At 42.4% G+C, this 5,132-nt stretch overlaps 1 pseudogene; it reads left to right on the forward strand.

The window, feature by feature from the left end:
- The first annotated feature begins 635 nt into the window (after window positions 1-635).
- Window positions 636-821, forward strand: LOC112314765 (UDP-N-acetylglucosamine transferase subunit ALG13-like; annotated as a pseudogene).
- The last annotated feature ends 4,311 nt before the right edge of the window (window positions 822-5,132 follow it).

Consider the following 5,132-nt stretch of genomic DNA (forward strand, 5'->3'; position numbering starts at 1 on the left):
CTAGCCTGTAAAGTTTCTTTTGAGAAATCAGCTGACAGTCTTTTTGGAACTCCCTATAGTTAGCTCTGCTTTTCTCTTGCTGCTTGTAAGATTCTCTCTGCCTTTAAGGTTACCTGAGTGGGGTCCACCAGGCCCAGTTCTCACTAGAACCCGCTGGACCCAGACCACCCTTCCCTCATTGCATTTCTCTAGCCACCCTCGAGCATAAGCCTCCTCTGGCGCCCTCACGGCAGGTTGTGGGTCTGAGGTGGCGTGGAGTCTCCCCAGGGCTTGTTCGTGCAGCCAGACCTGAGAGGCAGAATGGACCTCTTAGTTGCTCTCCCCCAGAGTTTTCGGCACCTTTTCCAGAATCCTTGCCTGGTCTCAGATTCTTTGCAGGGCCAGTTCTTTGATGATTCAGTGAGATCAGCAGGAGCCTTGGTTACAACCAACTCGTCCTACAAATAGGTAGAGGAACAGCAGTACCTGAACCACTCAGTACTGAGTCATTTACTCTGGATGTTTACAGGTACAAAGATTCATTGAAAGAAGACCTTGAGAAAGCAGATCTAATTATTAGTCACTCAAGTGCAGGAAGCTGTTTGGAGGCCCTGGAAAAAAGAAATTATCTTATAGTAGTTGTAAACGAAAAGTTGATGAACAATCATCAGCTGGAATTGGCAAAGCAGCTGCACAAAGACGGGCATCTCTTCTACTGTCCCTGCAGCATGCTTCCTGGGCCCTGACAGGCAATGGGCTTACCGACACTGAAGCCTTTTCCTCCTGGCCAGCCAGAAAAATTGTCTGCATTTTTGGATAAAGTTTTTGGATTACAAAAATAAACACTAAACTCTCAATACTTTAAAAACACCCCACCCCCAAATCCAACCTATGGAATGTGATTAAATCAAATTAAATACATAATATATATTTGCAGAATAATGTAAATTAATAAATTTCCTACATCTATAGAATGTTAGAAAATTTTGTTCTGTGAATATAAACATTTGGGTTCAAATAATAATTACAGTTCAGTAAATTTATTAGATTTTCCCAAAATCATTATATTTTAGTATTAGAAATATGTAGTGACCATTCACAGATTTTATCCTAGACTCCCAAATAGAATTGGAATCATGAAAAAAAAATTAAATTTGAAAACTTTGACAAGAATCTCAAATGTAGTTAGTCTGATTTTTCTAAGAGTAAAAAAATGAAACAGTAATAAACTCGTAGAAATTTTTTTGAGAGTCGGCATCTTTAGCTTCATAATCCAAGAAACCAAATTTTTAAAAAGCAAAAATGATGGATATGTTCTGTAAAAGACAAAGCTCAATAAATACCTAAAAATTACAAAAATAAAAAGATTCTCTCTTTATCTTTAACCTTTGACATTTTAATTATGATGTGTCTTATTGTGGTCCTCTTTGGGTCCAACTTATCTGGGATTCTCTGTGCTTCCTGGACTTGTATGTCTATTTCCTTGGCCAAATTAAGGAAGTTTTCTTTCACAATTTTTTCAAATAAGTTCAGTTTCTTGATCGTCCTCTTCTCCTTCAGGCACTCCTACAATTTGGATGTTGGAACATTTGAAGATGTCCCAGAGGTTCTTAAGCCTCTCCCTGTTTTGTTTTGTTTTTTTTTGAATTCTTGTTTCTTCTTTTTGTTCTGGTTGAATGTTTATTTTTTCCTTTTGTTCCAGATCATTGATTTGAGTCCCAGTTTCCTTCCCTTCACAGTTGGTTCCCTGCATATTTTTCTTTATTTCACTTAGTGTATCCTTTATTTCTTCCTTTATTTTGTGGCAGTACTCAGTGGTTTCTCTGAGCAACCTGATCACCAGTGTTTTGAACTCTGTATCTGATAGGTTGGCTATCTCCATTCAATTTCATTCTTTTTCTGGAGTTTTGTTCTATTCTTTCATTTGGGCCATATTTCATTGCCTCCTCAATTTATCAGCCACCCTGTGTTTGGTTCTGTGTATTAGGTAGAGCTGCTTTGACTCTCTGTTAGTAGCATGGCCTGTTGTAGGAAAGCACAGCTGTAAGCAGGGCCTTAGATAACCGGCAGGGCAGGGCAACCCATGTCACCTCTCTGTGGCTCTGTGTAGGGGAGGGCTCGGAGAGGGGACAATGCACTGCCTGGCCTCTGGAGTTCTGTCCAGGAGAAAGGTGTCTCCCGGTACTCTCCCTGTTGCCAGTTGCTTCACTTTCTCCCCATGTGCCACTGGTGCCCTTCCAGCCATTGCTCTGGTGCTGAATCTTAGAGGGGATGGGTCTGTGTGAGTCCTAAGTCAGTTTGCGGGCCCTTTAAGAGAAGTGTCTTAAAAATCCCATAGTTTCTTCTGTTGCCCCAACCCCCATTGGATATTATAGCCACAAGTTACAGGGACTTATCTTCCTGGCACTGGAACCCTGGGCTGGGTGGTGTGGCCAGGTATAATATCATTCCCAAGGTATTCCTTCTGATTTTTTTCCACCACACGTGGATGTGGTACCACCAGTTCAATGTGTCTGTGCCTCCCTGTGCCTCCCCACTCCCCTCCACCTCTCTACACCTCTCCACAATTTCCATGTCTCTGCCCTTCCTTCCGTTTAGATGAATGTGGCTTCTTTAAATCTGTGGTTGCTGGTCTTCCACACAGCTTGATTTCCTGACATTTCTGGGCAATGTTTGTTTTGTAGTAGAGTTGTAAGTTTTGCTGTAGTTGTGTGAGGAGGCGAGGCATGTTTACCTATGACTCCATCTTGACCAGGTCTTTACTTTCTTACCAATTTTTCATGAACCTAAAACTGTTCTAAAAAATAGTTTTTTTTTTTTAACGGAACATTAAGTTTGGGCAAAAGGGACTACTCTTGTTTGTGGATACCCAATTATTTTTGAACACCTTCCCCATGCTTTGAATACTGTGATCCCCAGTTTGAATCACTAGAACTACATTTCCCAGCCTGCCTTACCGTCTGGGTTAGTTTAGCCTCAGCAAATCAGATGCAACTAAGTGAAACTGACCAGGAAATGAGTTAGGTAGGAAACAGATGGGTCACTGCAGAGGCTGCCTGGTTATAGGTCATTGGCAGGGGCAGCAAATTCCTGGCCATGGCAGAGGCGGTGTGTGTGGAGTCAGCAGCAATAGCAGCTCCCTTCTGGGCCAATTGTGCTGTTCTGGAAATTGTTCCCAAAAACCCAGTGTAGACCTTGTTCCTCTGCCCCTTCCCAAGATTCTGTGAGCTCTCTAGTGTCCCATAATAAATTCCTTCCTGCATAAAACTAGCTAGGGTAAATTCTGTCTTCAGCTAAGAAAGCTGACTGATATATGCAGGTTTTGTTCTAATATTTATTTTACTATTAAAATTAATTTAAAATAAATATTTTTATCCATACAGCTTTGTCTGCATTTCCGATTGTTTCCTGGAATTACAATGAATTTCAGGAAATGGGTTATGAGTATTTTTTGATTATTGATCCATAATATCAAATGGCTGGCTAGATAGTTGAAACCAGTTCCTATTCCTGTCAGCAATGTATGAAAGGCTTGTCTCACCCTGACTTTTGCCATAATTGTGTTTGTTTTTATAGCACGGAAGTGCATGACGCTGTCGGGCTCAGAGTTGGGTCAGAGAAAAATCTATCTTTTCTTCCTCTCACTTTCAGAAAAGGACCCAACCAGCTCAGACCCTCTGGGCTATCGGAACTCACAGTTAAGCCAAGGTGTCTGCTCTGGGCGTGGCTGCAGCCCAAGGAATGAAGGCCCAGATGTCAGGTTCTGGGTTGAGGGGGTCTCTGTCAAGGAGTTCCACGTTCTTGAACTAGCATCGTAGGGGTGGCCAGTTGCTCTCGGTCCCATCTCCTGACTGCTTTTTCCTTTACTATTTAAATTCAGACTCTCTTTCAAAGAGATCTCTACTTATTCTGCTTCTCCACTTGGAGGTAATGTGGTTTTGTTTTTGAAAAAAAGAAAGAAAAGAAAGAAAAGAAAGAAAAGAAAGGAAAGAAAGAAAAGAAAGGAAAGAAAGGAAAGAAAGGAAAGAAAGGAAAGAAAGAAAAGAAAGAAAAGAAAGAAAAGAAAGAAAAGAAAGAAAAGAAAGAAAAGAAAGAAAAGAAAGAAAAGAAAGAAAAGAAAGAAAGAAAGAAAGAAAGAAAGAAAGAAAGAAAGAAAGAAAGAAAGGAAAACCTGGACTTTCTGGTTGTGGGATGTATGGAAACCCACTGAAAATGAGTTGTGTGACCTTGAGTGAGTCTGTTAACCTCTCTCTGCTTCAGTTGCCTCTTCTTTATTTATTTATTTTCAGAGATAGGGAAAGGTAGGGAGAGAAACATTAATGCATGAGAGAAACCGAGGACCAAGCCCACAACCCAGGCATGTGCTGTGACTGGGCATCGAACCGGCAACTTTTTGTTTTCCGGATGACACTCACCAAACTAAAACACGATGATCAGGGCCAGTTGCCTCTTCTTTAAAACAGAAGATTATAACACCTACCTCCCAGGGCTGGCATCAGGAGCAAAGATGATCGTCAGCTCAGAAGCAGGCACAGTGCCTGGTACACAGAGACCCACAATGGATGCTCATCTTCCTTTCCCTCTCTCTCAAATCCCCAGCAACAATCAGTTCCTCCATGTTGTCCTGGGGGCACTCCTACAAGTTGGCAGGGGCAGTGAGTTCTGCTCTTCCTAATGCCAACTTCCTGGGAGTTGCTGGAGAAGCCTGGGACTCACAGCCCCGGCTGGGGCTCTGTGCCCTGGTGGTTGCTCAGTGCGGCTGTTTGCACAGGATGGCTCTTGGGAACAGTGCACAACCAGCATCAGGGGCTTCTCCGTGCAGACAGTCCTGGTGGGCCAACAAGGGTCAAGCCAACTAGCCCTCCCAACCCCTAGTTCTCAGGCTCCATTGGGAAGCCCAGAGGGTCTTTGTAGAGAAGCCCCTCCCTGTGTGAGGCAAGGCCCAGAGTCACCTCTAGGACCACTGAGGAATGTGAAGCAGGCTGCCTGGGTAGTGAACATTGGCAGATTCTGAGACTTGATTTTTTTTATTGGAACATATTTTATATTAACTGGGAATTGTGCCTTAATGTACTTTTATCTTTTTAAAAATTTAAGATTCTTGTGAATGATAAAAAACATAGTTTCAGGGCATTGCAAAGCAGGCTGTAAAC

This window comes from Desmodus rotundus, chromosome 1 (genome assembly GCF_022682495.2).
Source record: "Desmodus rotundus isolate HL8 chromosome 1, HLdesRot8A.1, whole genome shotgun sequence".
Lineage (NCBI taxonomy): Eukaryota > Metazoa > Chordata > Mammalia > Chiroptera > Phyllostomidae > Desmodus > Desmodus rotundus.